Raw genomic sequence first — 17,645 nt, 5'->3', positions numbered from 1 at the left:
AATGGTGGAGAATAGACAAGTCAGGGAGTGGCATTTGCCTTCTGAGAAGCCCACAGGTCTGAACAATCTGAATAGCATACACAATGTAGGGTGGGGCAGGGGAGATATATCAGTACCTGTCAAAAGATGGAGTTCAGCCTGTTTCAAGGAAGGTTAATCGCAAGCATGTCGAAAGGTTTAGCCATTAGGTGTGTCTTGCAGAACCTGCTACACTGTTGAGATACTTGGTATGTGTCCTCCCTCCTCCTCTTCTTTTTCACAATGTCTCCTATGTGAAAACAACTGTTTCACTGGGATGGAACGGTACAGCCAATACAATATGCCACGCCGAGGCAAGAGAACAAATTAATATTACAAAAGCAGCATTCTGCCGTGCTGAAGATGTTCCAGAAGAACAGCACGTCCCTGCCACACTCTGTTGAGCCCCCTCTCCCCTCGTTTTCTTGATCTGCCCCGTTGTTTTCTCACCATTTTTTCTTTTTCGTCTGTGTGCATCAAATAAACCCACCAAAGCATGGGGAGGGGGGTGGATGGGACACAAAAGCAACATTAACACTTGTAGCTGACAGGAGGACCAGCAACCACAGCTTATGACCACAGGTTTGCAAGGGGGAAATCTCTCCCGTGCTTTCCAGAAAATGCAGATTTTAATGAGGAAAGCAGAAACACGATGAGCAAGATGTTAAGTGGCTTTCTGTTCAAAATGGAACAAAAACCCTGCCAAAATGATGCCGTTTGTGTTCTGCATGCATCTAAAATTAATTGCCAGCTAGGTGCGCCAGCAGGAGAGAGGAACAATCAATAAGCTGGCCTGATGGTGCGACTGCTACAAAGCCAGCAGAGGAAATATTCTCTTTTAAGTCCATCGTCTTACCTGGAAAGAAGAAGAGTGATGAATTACAGGACAAGCAGTGCCATTATCCATAGATCTTCATATATGGGTTTTCCTGCTTCAGCTGTTCAGGTTCCTCAAGATAGTAGCTTTCCAAAGTCTCCCATTTTTACACTTGTCTCATTGACAAACCAATCCAACCCTAAAACAAAAAAGGAAATCTTTTTGCAGTAATCTTCTGCCCTGGCGTCTTCCTTTGAGAATCACTCTGTGTTCCCCAACATCCGTAAGGGGGAAAAAATGCTGGTGAGGGATAAAAAAAGAAAAAAAGAAAGAGGCAAGTTGGGGGGGGGGGGAAGAGATTTATATATAAATAATGAAATAAAATGAGGCAGCAAATTAAGGGATAGCCCCATCTACTGGCAAAAAGAACAAATGCTTTCCTGCCGCCTTGTTTTTACACCCCTGTGGCAGGAGCTGCATTGTTTAGTCACATATAATCATTCTATGGGCTAAAAATATGCTGGCCTTAAAAGAAGGAAACGGCAAACATTTCATCTGATTACAGCATTTCAAATGGGAGATGAGCTATAAAAGTGATTTGACCCCATTTGGAGAAGCTGGAATGATGCCACATACAGCCACATGTAGGATTAAATGTATTTTAAAGTTTTTAACCTGCTGTGTGGAACAGTCAGGTCTGGAAGACAAAGAAGGCAAGGAGTTTGTCTTGCTTCCTTTTACCAAAACTCTTTCCTGATATTCACTGTATAGAGAGATACCTTGCTATAATCCTCTCCAGATCAGAATATATTTACATAACTTTCAGGGTGGTGTTCAGTCTTTGAGGAGTCTCCAGTGCAGGGGAGTTCCACAGCCCAATGGCAACTATTGTGGGTGTCACTCAGTGTGCCCTTTCTACACAATCTTTTGCAAAGAAGCCAAATCAAGCCAAGGGTGGGGGGGTAGTATAAGTCATTGCAGAATATCAGGAACAGAAACTCAGAGTCACTAAATACAACCCACTTCTGAGTAGTCATGTCTAGATTTGCATGGTCAGTGCTACTGGGATGTTCCTTGCTATAATAAACCATCAGAACTTGGAAGAGTCTACATGACTTCGGAAATCCTTTTGGCCATTGAGGAGTTGCCAGATAGGTGGGTTCTACAACTGCAAAAGAGAAGCTGAGAACATCCCTCACTGTGAAACTACTTTTCAGGCTTCATACATTAAAAGCAATGGGGTGAACATTATATGCTGTCTTCTGTATACTCCTTATTTTGCATGGGGCCTTGTAATCTATACTCAAGTTCACTTAACACAGATCAATGGCCCCTCTGATTCCCTGTTTACCTTATTCATCTGGGGACACTGAGTTCCAGCTCCGAGGGCCTTCTGGCAGTTCCCTCATTGCGAGAAGTGAAGTTACAGTGAGCCAGGCAAAGGGCCTTATTGGCAGTGACGCCCTCCCATCAGATGTCAACGAGATCAATAACTATACAACTTTTAGAAGACATCGGAAGGCAGCCCTGTATCAGGAAATGTTTAGTTTTTGATATTTTATTATGTTTTTATATGTGCTGTAAGCTGCCCAGATTGGGGCTGGGGCAACCCAGCCAGATGAGCGGGGTATAAATGAAAAAAATTGTTGTTGTTGTTGAAACATAAACGGATGGAAATATTCACTCTTTCAATAAATGAATGTATATAAAATGGAGATTCAAATCTGTATCTGTGAACGTATATTCATAACAAGGTGATTCTTGTCATGGTTATTCTAAATGAATTAGTGTACAGTTAAATGGTGTGAGCTTGTGCATTAATTGCCTGCGGTGATTTTGCTGTTGAGTATACTGCCCTTGCAAGAAGTGGGCTCTTTTAGGGTTACTTCTGGGCTCTTAACATTTTGTAATCTAATTTCGCTGCCACTACCTTAGTAAAAGTGTAGTTAAAATTCATGAAGGTCGCTTGGAGTGATTCTCTTGAAAGTTTGCTCCACCTCATCAAGAAAGTTAGGTTCCAGCTAATACAGAAAAGAGGCTAATGCAATGATTAGTGGACCAGTTACAAAGGAAAACTCTTAGCCAATAGTGAGACAAAAATTGTTTAAGGGATCACCATTTAAACTTTACTGAGTTTGTGTGGTTTTTTGAGGCTAATGCATTGAAGCCAGTTTTGGGTTCGAACATTGTGCTGTCCTTATAAAGCAAAGCTTTCCCAACTTTTCATGTTGGTGACACATTTTTAGACACACATCATTCGCGATGCAGTAATTCAGTTTTATTAGCAAATCGGAGGTTAAATTGACCCCATTTCAGCCCCAGGTGGCGCATGGGGAACATTCGCGCAACATACCTACACACTGTAGCCGACACACAGTTTGGAAAGCTCTGTTATAAAGAGACCAGAAATCAGCACCAAGGACAGCGCTGCTGAAACGGCAGTTTATAGACAAGAATCTCAAGCCCTATGCTTTTGATATCCTTCGCCCTTCTTTTTCATTTCATACATAATTTTTTTGCAAGTGGTACAGGTGATCTGCACACCACATTTGGGGGGGGCAATGCCTTTGTGTTACAAAAATAACCTTATGTGTGAAAGCTATTACGTGTTGTTGTTGTTTTGTCAGGGATAGGAATGGAGCGAAGCATAACTAAAAGAAATCCACAGCACTATTTATAGTGTAATAAACTGTGCTATAAACCACTGCCATGTAATGTGATAGGAATTAATTATAGGCTTGATCCAGACGTTGTGGACTCCAAATCCCATAAACCCCAGTCAGCATGGACAATAGTCAGGGGTGATGGGAATTGTAGTCCAGAGGGCCTGGAGGCCACTGTGTTAGCTACACCTGCACACTGCTGCTGGATGAAGGGAGAGAGGCAAGTTTTGCTCATTATTTCTCCCTTTGGTTGTTCCCTGTGTTCTCCTGAAAATCTGCTCTGGAGGATTTAAGGATCCTCCAGAACAACATGAGAGTTTGCTCAAGGATCTGCAGGGTGTGTGTGTGTGTGTGTGTGTGTGTGTGTGTGTGACAACGACTGGTGAAACCTCCTCCAATGGGACTCTGCTGGATTACAGTCTCCATTGCTTGCGGAAGAGTACATCTGGGTCCAACCCTATGTCTGATACAGTATAAGGATAATCCTTATCAGGAATCAAAACAAATGCAGAATGGTTCAGGACCTTAGCACAGAGATAATCAGCACAACGTTACACAAAATTTGGAGCCAAGGTAACCCACAATACTCCAAGTTCTTTTCTATACAGGTATCGCATGCACTGTCAATTACACTCCCTTTGAAGGAGCAGGTATGCAGTTGGCAGTACTGCTGGAGCCATTACTGTTGTGGCCTTCGTGGCCCGGAGTGCCTTCCATCAGCTTCAACTGGTGGCCTAGCTGCACACCTATTGGGACAGGGATAGCCTAACTTATGTTGTCTATGCTCTGATAACTTCTAGGTTAGATTACTGCAACATGTTATATGGTTTGCAAACTTCAGCTAGTGCAGAATTTGGCAGCCAGGTTGAAAGGGGTCAAAGTGTCAATTTCCAATACTGTATCTGTGGAAATGATTGGGGAGCTCAAAAAATATAGCGAGTCTCCTGCAAGACACATAACCTAATCAATCTAATAATCTAGACTAATAAAGGTTTCCTGCAACACCGACAGCAACTGGGTTTCATTTCTGATTTTATTAATTATCACTATTGGGATGAATATAAAGGTCAGAGAAATATACTTTTTCAGTTTTCTTATTGCTTATGGCTGCAATTCTACACACACTCTCCACTCAGTAGAGCTTATTTCTGAGTAGATATGCCACCTAGGATTGCAGCCTAAGTGTCTTAAGTCTGAGATAGCTGGAATAATTCCTTAGCTTATTCAAGCATGCTAGTTTCTGCTATAAATCTCTCTTTGCATCTCATCTCAGAACATGGCTGAGAGTCATCTGCATAGCAAATAAACCTTTCTATTAAATCACATGCAGACATTTATCCAAGAGCTGGAGCAGAAGGCCAGGCGTTTGCTTTTACTGTCAATATAATACATGAAGCTGGTAGTGCAAATTTCTGCAGTCAGGGGACTTTTTGCCTACAATTGCCCTTTCATTGGCCACAATGCTGAGATAACTTAATATTCTCAAAACCATAAACATTGCAATTACGCATCACTTTTAGCCCATAGCAGAATTTGAAATCCCAGTGCTGATTCTCTGTTATCCTCAGGGTGGCCTGTGGGCAGCTACTGAAGAGAAGAAGCTTTGCAGTCAGAACTATTCAAGCATTTTGGGATTTCTCCTTCCATAGTAAGGATTGGTCTAACATATCTCTGATACCAACCATTGTAAAAGTCCAGGCCCTCCAAGTGTCCCTATTTTCCAGGGACAGTCCTGGATTTACAGAACTGGGACCCCAGAAAGATGCTTGAAAATGGAATAAGATTTACTGAGTCTCAGCCCTAACCCTGAACTACAACGGTCTATTCTAGTACTCGTGTGGATTACTAATACTATAATCAAAGATTTACTAAGACCATGAATTAATTTACAGTTAGCAATAAGCCAAATAGGTTAATTAATTTCATTATATGCAACAGGCAGTACCTCATGTTTGATTTAGAGGGATTACCTCTTGTGACCAATATGTTTTATAAGTAGCCTCTGTGCAGCATTGGATAAATATACAGTCCCATTACTCAGAATTGCTCAAGGTCTTGAGGATGCTCATATTTGGCTTTCTTCTTCCTCTGTCGAATTCTGTTCTTTGCTATAGTAGGGGAAATTAGAAAGAGTTGTACGAGTGAACAATGTCAGATTTTTAATGAAGGATTGAATCATTGTGTGAAAGCTTTCAAACAATAATGAAAGTCAAGAAATATGCAGAAAAAGAATTTGATGTATTTTACATCAATGTATTCCATCCATGAGTCATAGATGGAAGAGTGAGATTATTGTAAATGCAGGCATCTGTGTTCAGTGTGTTTATTTGCACACTACAGTTGTGGCTTCATAATGTATTCATTCACATAGAAGGCACACTTAATTTAGGATAGTTATGTTGGTCTGTTTTAACGAAAACAAAGAAGAGTCTTTGAAGCAGAAGTGGTGTACCCAATAATAATAATAATTTATTATTTGTACCCCGCCCATCTGGCTGAGTTTCCCCAGCCACTCTGGGTGGCTCCCAATCAAGTGTTAAAAACAGTACAGCATTAAATATTAAAAACTTCCCTAAACAGGGCTGCCTTTAGATGTCATTTAAAAATAGGATAGCTGCTTATTTCCTTGGCCTCTGAAGGAAGGGCGTTCCACAGGGCGGGCACCGCTACTGAGAAGACCCTCTGTCTGGTTCCCTGTAACCTCAATTCTCACAATGAGGGAACCGCCAGAAGGCCCTCGGTGCTGGATCTCAGTGTCTGGGCTGAACGATGGGGGTGGAGACACTCCTTCAGGTATACAGGACCGAGACCGTTTAGGGCTTTAAAGGTCAGCACCAACACTTTGAATTGTGCTTGGAAACGTACTGGGAGCCAATGTAGATCTCTCAGGACCGGTGTTATGTGGTCCTGGCGGCCACTCCCAGTCACCAGTCTAGCTGCCACATTCTGGATTAATTGCAGTTTCCGGGTCACCTTCAAAGGTAGCCCCATGTACAGCGCATTGCAGTAGTCCAAGCGGGAGATAACTAGAGCATGCACCACTCTGGCAAGACAGTCTGCAGGCAGGTAGGGTCTCACCCTGCGTACCAGATGGAGCTGGTAGACAACTGCCCTGGACACAGAATTAACCTGTGCCTCCATGGACAGCTGTGAGTCCAAAATGATTCCCAGGCTACGGACCTAGTCCTTCAGGGGCACAGTTACCCCATTTAGGACCAGGGACAGATGCAGCCAGATCCCTGGGTCTGCTCCTTACCATGACTTGTTCCTCTGAGTGGGAAAGAGTGTTTGATGTTGTACAAAGTGTGTCATTGTAGCACCTTCCTCTGCAAGAAGATGGCGACGCAATTGCATTATGAAGTTTGAGTCTTTGATTACTTGTAAATCAAGGCTTTTAGATTAGCTATGCATTAACCTTCTTTGCATTCTTCTGCTGGGATTACTACAGTGGTGCCCCGCTAGACGAAAATAATTCGTTCTGCGAAAATTTTCATCTAGCGGGTTTTTCGTCTTGCGGAGCGGCAATGACAGCCGCGCTCCACAAAACGAAAAAAAAGACGAATTTTTTTCATCTTGCGAGGCAGCCCCATAGACTTTTTCGTCTAGTGGGGCAGCCTTCCGCTAGACGAATGCCTTCGTCTAGCGAGTTTTTCGTCTAGCGAGGAATTCATCTAGCGGGGCACCACTGTACGTTGTTTTTACCTCAGCTTTCTACCTGAGGTAGAATTTGGCCCTCACCCAACAACAACAAAAAGTTTCTCACCTCCTTGCTTTTATTGCATCATCATTTTTTTGTGAGCCAAAACCCACCTCACCAGATGTCCAAAGTGGTCACCTAAGTTGCTTTCAAATTCTGCTGCAATTCAGTTACAATCTGATATGACTTTAACAAGCCATTTGTACACAGCAAGTACAATGTGGATAGCTACTCCTTATTAGTGAATGCTTGCTCCTGAAACCATGCTGATATGGTAGAGATAAGGAGTTGCCCAGAGACAACAGTCATTAATATGTAGAAATAAATCTGCTGGAGTTAGATCAAATAAGTGGAGTGTTCAGTCAGGCCATTTGTGACATCTCCAACAAACCAGCTGGACTGACTTACGCGTTAGGCCCACCAGTGATCTTCATTCCTTCTTCTGATGCAACTGCAGAATATGCGAGTGGCTGCCTGGGCAAGACAGCGCCATGGATCTGGGCTTCCAGCAAGGGATGTCCGGAGGGTGGCAACACGAGAATGGGCCTTTTCCACAGTGACTTCCCGTTTGTGGAATGCTGTCCCCAGGGAGGTTCAACTGGCACCTTCATTATACACCTCTAGGTGCCCGGCGGAAACATTCCTCTTTAACCAGGCCTTTGGCTGATTGACATCCAATGCCATTTTAAAATGTGTTGGGAAGGGGTGGGGATTTTGGGTTAATCTTATTTTATTATGTATTTTGTGTTTTTATATTGTGAACCACCCCAAGACCTGCGGGTATAGGGCAGTATAAATACTACTACTAATAACAATAACAATAATAATAATAATGGTGAGTCGCAAGGTCAGGATGGAATGAGTGCACCAGCAGAAATTCTGGATTGGCCTGCACTGCCCCAGTCTCTCCACCACTCTGCCCTGGTGTATATTGCTAACGGCAGCAACATCACTACTGGGAGTCCAGCTCTGCGGTGTTGTCCCAGTCATGTGTCTCCACTCCTGCTGCAGACCCAAACTGTTAGGATTTGGGGGCACTTTGTGGGACTTTCACTCAGTGGTGGTAGCAGCAATAGCAGCAGCACATACAGCAATTGTTGCCACTGTTTTAACATGTCACCCTCATAAGGCATTCTAGTTCTGCCCAGATCAGATGGTCAGTTAGCATGCTCTCTGTGCAATAGGTAAGTAGCCAGCACTTGCCAATATGTTAGTTAGCATCTACTTTTGCTTTAGGGTCTGTTTCTCAAAGTAATTCAAGACGCTGAATTTTGACTGAACGTTAGGAATACTACCTGATGGTGTTGTAAGCTGTTTGAGTGTGGAGCAGGCTGCCTGGGAAAGGGATGAATTCTCTTTTGCCAATGGTTTTTAAGTGGAGCCAGAGGCAGGTGGGACGTCTACCAGGGGTGCTGTAGCATTGGATTGTCTGCATTTTTAGGGAGCTGGACTTTATTACCTTTGAGGTCACTTCAACTTTTTGACTCTAAAGACTAGGTGTCCATCCTTGGTGCCACATTGTTCTTCAGTACTCGAAGGATCTTAATCGTCCTAGGATACCTTGGGATGCATTTGTGAAATGCATGAGTCTTGGGAAAATGGAAAGTCACCAGAAGGGCACCATTTATGCACAGCCTTTCATTTGTTTCGATTGCTATACCTAGAGGAAAGATGGAGAAGTGAGAAGAAGATCCTATTCTCCACTGGTACACTGTGTCTCACCCGTTATCTTACTTCCCTTCATCTTAACTGAAACTTGTTGGGGCTCAAAGCTAACTGGAGATCACAGCCTCTGACTTGGCTCCTCTCCTTCTCTATAAATTGTTGTTGTTTTTTTATCTATACAAACAGTAACCAGCCATAGATTTTTTTAAAAAAAATAAAACAATGAGCACAGTGCCTTCACAGTCACAATCATCTTACATTATACAACAATATTGACAACGGAGCCAATTACCCCTCCCTGGGAAGCCTCTCAATGGGCTCCTCTGGTTGTGAATACCCAGTGGTGAGAGAAATGAACTCCGTATGCTCACATCTATTTCTTCCAGAGCTAAGCGCTGGTGCTGAAATAAGTTCATTTAGCTGTGCCTTTGAAGGGCAAGCTCAGAATTAGTCCTGGTTCTGGCTAGGGCCATTGGAGAAATGTGAGGGAAAGGGAAGACCAAAAAGCAGAGGGAGGAAACCTGGAAAGGAAATACTGATTAGAAAAGAGAGGGGAAGAGAGGTCGAGCGGGTGGCTTGGATCTAAGAAGGATATGTAAAATCTCTCTCACAACAGTGCTGAGCAGTTGAAAATGGCAAAGTGAGGAAGAGGTGGTCAGAACATTGAAAGCTGCCTTATACCAAGTCAATGTATTTCATAGAATCATAGAATCATAGAGTTGGAAGAGACCACAAGGGCCATCCAGTCCAACCCCCTGCCAAGCAGGAAACACCATCAAAGCATTCCTGACAGATGGCTGTCAAGCCTCCGCTTAAAGACCTCCAAAGAAGGAGACTCCACCACACTCCTTGGCAGCAAATTCCACTGTCGGACAGCTCTTACTGTCAGGAAGTTCTTCCTAATGTTTAGGTGGAATCTTCTTTCTTGTAGTTTGAATCCATTGCCCCGTGTCCGCTTCTCTGGAGCAGCAGAAAACAACATTTCTCCCTCCTCTATATGACATCCTTTTATATATTTGAACATGGCTATATATTTGAACATGGCTATCATATCACCCCTTACATTAACCTTCTCTTCTCCAGGCTAAACATACCCAGCTCCCTAAGTCGTTCCTCATAAGGCATCGTTTCCAGGCCTTTGACCATTTTGGTTGCCCTCCTCTGGACACGTTCCAGCTTGTCAGTATCCTTCTTGAACTGTGGTGCCCAGAACTGGACACAGTATTCCAGGTGAGGTCTGACCAGAGTGGAATACAGTGGTACTGTTACTTCCCTTGATCTAGATGCTATACTCCTATTGATGCAGCCCAGAATTGCATTGGCTTTTTTAGCTGCTGCATCACACTGTTGACTCATGTCAAGACCTGGCCCAGTATTATTGGCAAGGACCAGCAGCCGCTCTCCAAAGTCTCCAAGCAGTGTCTTTTCCAGCTACATGAAGTTGACCAGGGACCAAATCTGAGACTTTCTGCATCAAGGCATGCACTGTGCTGCTATGGCACTTCCACAAATATAACAAGAGGGAGACTTGAGTAAGGGAAGCAAGATGTCAGGATGAAGAACTTAAGGACACACTAAGAGAACAATTGCCCAGGACAGGAAAGAAATGCTAACAAACTGTGCAATACAGGGAAAAGTAAATACAGTGGTACCTCAGGTTACAGGTGCTTCAGGTTACAGGCGCTTCAGGTTACAGACTTCGCTAACCCAGAAATAGTACCTCGGGTTAAGAACTTTACTTCAGGATGAGAATGGAAATCATGCGGCGGCAGCAGTGGGAGGCTCCATTAGCTAAAGTGGTACCTCAGGTTAAGAACAGTTTCAGGTTAAGAACGGACCTCCAGAACGAATTAAGTTCTTACCTGAGGTACCACTGTAATGGAAGGAGTGGAGAGGGATGAGAGAGAGAGAGAGAGAGAGAGAGAGAGAGAGAGAGAGAGAAGGGGATAATACCAACAGAGAAAGTAGGAAAGGAGCACATTATTAGAATAAGCAAATAACGAACAAGTCACCTCTTTGTGGCATTATTATTATTTTAAAAAAGAAAATGAATAGGCAGTAAAGTAGACCATATGTGGGTGATGGAAAGGCAACCTCACACAGGAGTACCACACCTGCTGAGGAAGCCCTGAAATAATTTGGCCTACTTTCCTGCATGTTCCTATAGCAAAGGCCATGTCATGTGTGCATGGCAAAAAAGAAGAAAAAGGGATTGTGCCGAGAGCTTTGGCAGCCAGAGCATTTCAAATGAAAGATATTCTGCAGTATCTGTTGCCGTCTTGTCTTTTCAGTCAATCTGCTTCTGTCTGTGTGTGTGCGCGCGCGCGCATTGCCGGGAGGAACACAGCCACAAAGCTGTTGATTCAAGGCTAGCTTTTAAAAACCGGTACTTCTCATTTATTCATTCTCTGTGCCAGTAGGTGGAGCTGCCACGTTAGGTGCTGCCTCTCCCCCCCCCCCTTTCTCTTTTTTCTCTCTCTCCTCCTCTCCCCCCGCTTTCCTCCTCCCCACCTCCTAATGAGCTGTTTTCTGATATATGTTGGGTACCATAGAGTGAGGCTGAGAACAGGAAGCGGAGGCAGAAGCAAAGAGGATTCTGGAAAGGTCTCTGTGTTTTCCTTTTTTCTCTCTCCACTGAGCATGCAGAAATCACAGTGAGCACATCTATGCACCCATACGTCCAAAGCGTTGTGGTCAGAGACCTGGATCATTACAATAAAGAAGCCTTTTGCACGGTCCTGCTGGCTGGATGCTGTGCTGTGATTTGTGTCACTCCCTTTTCATCAGGTAAGCTGGCAAGCCGTTTGCTCAGGCTAGGCGCTGGGCTCCTAGCAACCTGACATCTTCACAGAAAACACTGGATCCGATTTTAGCCTCCGGTTGTTTTACAGATAAATCAAAAGGGAAACCGGGGAGAATTTAAAGCCATTTTGAATTGCCCAGTTGTGATGCTGAGCTGTTGTGTGGTTGTGATCGTGTGTGTGTGTGTGTGTGTGTGTGTGTGTGTGTGTCCCGTTTCCCCCATCTACCTTCTTAAGGCTGCTTACTTGAGAGTAAGCCCAATTGACTTTCCAAGGGCTTACGCCTGAGTAGACATGCATACAACTGTGCTGTGAAACCTTGCCGTGGCCTGTACTGTAAATATTACATCCCCCCCCATCACTTTAGATGGGATCAACTGGTAAAATGTGGATTTAATTCAATAAATAAACCCAGGGAGTGCATTAGATCTATGGTGGAGGTCATGTTGCTCCTAAGGAGGAAGAAAATGAACTACTGGGAGTTAGTATTTCATTTCATTTCATTCTGATCGGTTTTAGTATGGCTATGGAGCTCTTACATCCATGTGTCACAGGGAGGAAATGTATATATATTATTTACCTCTTGTATACTATTTTCAGACGTGTAGCTTTCAGAAGATGAATCCCATGTCCTAATATTTGTGGATGTTGCAACAATATGCATCATATCTATATATTTAACATGGTTAGATATATCTTTTTTGAGGGGAGGAATAGGGTATTCAAGATGAAGAGAGAAGGCCCCATTTCAGGCCCTAACATCAATTCTTCCTCCACCCCAATTGCCTGGCAAGTCCCATTAAAAAGCAAGCCATCACAAATATTTTAACAGTTATGCCCTCTAAGTTGATATCCATTGATGTACTTCCTTTGACAATATTAATAATTTTTTGTTGTAACTAAATAACACAGCTTTGAATCCAGAATCATAGGCCGGGCCACGTAGCTGACAAAATCAGATCAATTTTACCTGTGGGTGTTGAATTTGTGAGCTTGTAAATTAAATAGAATTGTGTCTTATTTTTTGTTTGTTTGTTTTGTTCTCCTGGAAGGCTGTGATATAGAAAAAGATTGTTTTCTTCACATTACCGGTAGCTTTGGAATAAAAGGTGTATTACAGGGTGTTGCCAGAATAGGGGGCCGTCCTGGCCAAGCAACAGGAGTTTCCCAAATGATGGCCTAGACTGAGATTACTTGAAGAGTAGCCTTTATGGTTAATTATTAAATAACATAAGGCTGCAAGGATTAATTAACTTCATTTTTGTACAACATCTGACAGCTTCAAGTAGGGATCACCTACAGATATTTCCAGACTGCTCTAAATAATGGGAGGTGACAGACAGTTTTATACTTCATGTTGTTGCCAATATGGATTTAAATATTTCTGGTTTTGCTTGTACTGACACCTTAGCACAGTTTAAACAAAATAAAAAAATCCTTCCAGTAGCACTTTAAAGGTAAAGGTAAAGGGACCCCTGACCATTAGGTCCAGTCGTGTCCGACTCTGGAGTTGTGGCGCTCATCTTGCGTTACTGGCCGAGGGAGCCAGTGTACAGCTTCCAGATCATGTGGCCAGCATGACAAAGCCGCTTCTGGCGAACCAGAGCAGCGCATGGAAACGCCGTTTACCTTCCCGCTGGAGCGGTACCTATTTATCTACTTGCACTTTTGACGTGCTTTCAAACTGCTAGGTGGGCAGGAGCTGGGACCGAGCAACAGGAGCTCACCCCATCGCAGGGATTCAAACCGCTGACCTTCTGATCAGCAAGCCCTAGGCTCTGTGGTTTAACCCACAGCGCCACCCGTGTGCATGCACACGAAAGCTCATACCAAGGACAAACTTAGTTGGTCTCTAAGGTGCTACTGGAAGGAATTTTTTTATTTTTTATTTTGTTTTGACTATGGCAGACCAACACGGCTACCTACCTGTAATTAGCACAGTTTGTTTGTCACGGATCTTCATATCTTGTGAAGCATGGAAAAAAGAAGCCTAAGGAATGTCAGTTTTCTCTTGAGCTATTTGCCTTTTTAGCCTGCCTGTATAATGAAGTTGATTGCGCTTTGTGGTTCTTTATCCTTTTTGTTCCAAAGTTTACGGTTTCATTTTGTCCAGCTGCTTAACTCCAGACATCTCTGTAATTGGCTTTTTGAGGTGTCCCTACTCTGGAGTACAGGCTTGGAAACTGTGGCCTACATGTCCGTATTGACATCTGTGTCTACGAGCAGCCTTTAATCTACAAAATGTCTTGGTTTCTTTTTTAGCCAAGGGCAAGAGTAAGATAATGTGTCATAAGCAGCATGGATCAGTGATGGGAACCCATCGCTAATTAGTTATGTCTGCTCTCTGTCAGATTCTTATCCTGAGTGTGAATTATTACTGCTAGGATACTTAAGATATCCAGATGATCAGCTCAGGGCATGGGCCTACCATATTTTCAGGATGGCTCTTTACATCTTCATTCAAAGGTAGCAGCGTGGCATTTGGCATATATATTAATCGATGGTGGGGAGGGCAAGCCTTTCTGTGGGCTGCAGACTATAAGAAGGGCGACCAATCAGCATGGAAAGACAGTATTCACACATAAAATTGCATGGTCCCAAGGTCCAGAGAGTGAGCACAGACAACCATGCACTGAGTTGTAATAGCATGCACGCAACAACTATGTGATAAATCAGTAGTTTATCATATCCTGCAACATGGCAAGGACAGTTTTGCCACGCATCCTCATCCAATCAGAAAACCTGGGGATGCAGGAGAGTGCTGGCGTTCCCATCACAGCTTGTTGTAGGGTAGCATCATAACATGAGGCTCAGCCATATTCAAGAGGCACTGGGTCAGCCTAACGGTTTTCACATAAATTGAGGCAATATTTATTTATTCAGCTCAGCCTATGTTTCCAATGTGGTTTGTGGACGGATTTAAATAGACGCCACTGTACAAAAGTAAAACACCAATCAGCAAAAGTAGCAAAACAAGAAACAATTTCCATTGAGAAGATTACAAGGGTGAAGATCACCCTTGTATTCACCCGGGCTTTTTAATTGCACTTTAAGCTAACCTTGGGTGTCTACGGCCTAGCATAGTTTAATCTTTTAAACCATCTATGCTAGCAAAGAGGGGGAAATTGGCAATTTTTTAAAACGCTTGTCATTAATTTTAAATACTACATACTGTATTATTATTTTTTAAAAAATAGTTTCTTGTTTATAAGCTACCCAGAGAATGTTTATTGTTCATTGCTATCTAAATTTTGTGCTTTTTATATTGTATCTTTATGTTGTGACATGTCCTGAGATTTGCGTATGAAGGGCGGTATACAAATTTTATTATTATTAGGAATGATACCTATCAGCACATGGACAAAGTCTCAGGATATGATATATTGTTGCTATAAAAGGGCGAGAGGCCCTCAGCCAGTGCTTTGACTGACAAATTACAGTGGTACCTTGAGTTACAAACACCTTAGGTTACTAACGATTCAGGTTACAAACTTCGCTAACCTGGAAGAGTTACCTCGAGTTGAGAACTTTGCCCCAGGATGAGAATGGAAATCGTGTGCCAGCGGCGCAGCTGCAGCAAGAGGCCCCATTAGCGAAAGCACGCCTCTGGTTAAGAACAGTTTCAGGTTAAGAACGGACCTCCGGAATGAATTAAGTTCGTAACTAGAGGTACCACTGTATCCTGCCTCAGTCTCGTGCCTGTGTGGTGAAATAGTAATCTAAAGCTTGATCCTTTAATTCACATCCCATTCTGATCAATGAGGCCTGTTCTCATTTACAGTGTACCTCATGTTACAAACACTTTGGGTTACAGGCTCTGCTAACCTGGAAGTAGTACCTCGGGTTAATAACTTTACCTCAGGATGAGAACAGAAATCACAAAGTGGCGGCAGAGGGAGGCCCCATTAGCTAAAGTGATACCTCAGGTTAAGAACGGACCTCCGGAACGAATTAAGTTTGTAACCAGAGGTACCACTGTATCTCCGTAGAACTGGTGCCATCCCTACCCTTGAGACCACTGGACCCTGATCTTTCCCGCTCTGCCTTCCCACCCACCCATCCTTTAGTAGCTGTGGCTATCTTTGCAACAACAAAAAGTCAGTTTATAATTTCTTCTGGCAGCAGCTGCTCTCAAAGTAGCTCATAGGGGGAGAGGCAGGTCACAGTGACATCTTATTTTCCCTTTCTCAGTGAGGGAGTGAGGCTGCAAAGGATTGAAATCTTGTGCTTGGCTGTACGTGAATAAACCCTAGTGGAAATAAGTCTGGCTTGAGTTCAAGAATAGGATTGCCACTCTCGTATGGTGCCCATTTCTGGAACTCCTCTCCTAGGTTGACTCATGGACTGTTTGCGCAAAGCATCCTGATAAATTTGATCCCTAGTCTTAGTTAAACTTTGCCTGAGCTCTGTATTCTCAGCAGAAGACATTTCGTTTCTCTAAATCGGCATCCCTTGCCAACCATGTTATTCTTGAGGACTATGTCTGGAAATGAAGTGGTACAAGATGGGAACTGAGAAACGAGAGCTTTCTTTTGTTCCTCCTTAAATCTCAGAGCCTGAGAGAAGGGGGCACTTACAGGAATATGAGCAACTCACACTTCTATTGCCTGAGCCTACTGCAATGTTTGAATATCACTGTCATATGTTGTAACATCCAAACTGGCTCATAGCATGCCAATAGAACGGAGTGTGTTATGAGTCTAAAGCAGTGTGTTTTTGTGGTTTTTTTAAATCAAATTGGCTATTCATAATTACTCATACCAAATGGTGGCTCCACGTTTAAGCAAGTATTTTCCATGGGCCTGTTCAACACTCTTCCTGATTTTTTCTCTCTCCCCACCTCCTAATTCTCAAGATGACTGTCTTAAATGTAAATAAAGTGATTTCATCTTCTGCACCGCAGAATTTGATCACATGCACTAATTATTGCTGCTTCTTTTCAGTTAAGACAGGAAAAGGGAATGGCACATTGCTTAACATCTGAGGTGATTGTGGGAGTTAGAATTGATGTAATTATTTTCATTCTTATAATTGGCGATGTTGCCAGTTAAGTGTGTGTGTGCGCGTGTGTGTGCGCGCACGCCTCAAAATAAAAAAATGACCCAGTTGATTAAACATTGGCTTCCAGATATCAGATGTGATACCTGATAGAAGAAATTCTGTCACTACCCACCCCTAAGCTTTGAGTAACAAATTTTCATCGAAATCCCATTTTAGAATCAAAAGTTGACCAATTGTATATGGGTTTCCGTAGTTTGTCTATTTCTTCGAGGTAACCTATTTTAATGGAATATGTAGCATTAAAACTGCATAAAAACTTAGTCATTTTCACACAAGCATATTTAATATAATGCCACATAGCATCATGGGATTGGTACTCAGGCATCCTAATGGTAAAAACGTTTACTCAAAGGTAAGTCTCATTGAGTTCAATGAAACTTATATTGAAAGAAGTATGTTACATTTACACACGTAAATTCCTACAATGAGTCATTTTTGTGCATACTTGTTTGACCTTGGCACACAAACACACAAATTATCATGGGATTTGTTGAGATTACAGGAGACAATTCAGTGTGAAAGAGTAAAACTGTGAGAATATAGATTGTTTGGCACAAAAGATTGAAACATCATAAGCAACAGATATCACAAAATCATGCTTAGTAGTTGTTGAAGTGAGGTAACAAAAAACCCCACCCTGATTCATTCAGTCAGGGTGTGTGTTGAATTCACAAAAACCTTAGAGAATCTGAGGATTACTTAGATCAGTGCTATTTTTATAGAAAAAGAGGTGCCAGAACTCACCACGAACACCTCCCTTGTTCTCTTATAACAGCAATGGCATCCAGCTGAGAAGTGCCAGAGCTGAGTTCTGGTGAAAAGAAGCCCTGATTTAGACCGATGACAACTAACAGGTGTAATCTGAATTCCAATTTTAGCAAACTCTGAGGTAAATTCTAGTTAATTTTATGGGGTTTAAAAAA

The 17,645-nt window shown here is 42.8% G+C and overlaps 2 protein-coding genes across 3 annotated transcripts in view; one reads left to right on the top strand and one right to left on the bottom strand.

Moving 5' to 3' along the window:
- Nucleotides 1–1,183, bottom strand: part of LOC117056138 (sodium channel protein type 2 subunit alpha-like) — a 97,779-nt gene extending 96,596 nt beyond the window's left edge. Inside the window, exon 1 of the mRNA XM_033166294.1 lies at nucleotides 875–1,183. The gene's annotated coding sequence lies outside the window, so the exon portion shown is untranslated. The remainder of the gene's footprint in view (nucleotides 1–874) is intronic.
- Nucleotides 1,184–11,350: 10,167 nt separating this feature from the next.
- The window catches only part of LOC117056133 (sodium channel protein type 2 subunit alpha-like), a 63,783-nt gene continuing 57,488 nt past the window's right edge, over nucleotides 11,351–17,645 (top strand). For both annotated transcript variants that reach the window (XM_033166272.1, XM_033166282.1), the window contains exon 1: nucleotides 11,351–11,647. The gene's annotated coding sequence lies outside the window, so the exon portion shown is untranslated. The remainder of the gene's footprint in view (nucleotides 11,648–17,645) is intronic.

The sequence above is a fragment of the Lacerta agilis genome, chromosome 1 (genome assembly GCF_009819535.1).
Source record: "Lacerta agilis isolate rLacAgi1 chromosome 1, rLacAgi1.pri, whole genome shotgun sequence".
Taxonomy (NCBI): Eukaryota; Metazoa; Chordata; class Lepidosauria; order Squamata; family Lacertidae; genus Lacerta; species Lacerta agilis.
Note: the sequence above shows the minus strand (reverse complement) of the source record. Positions and strands in the feature narration are given on the sequence as shown.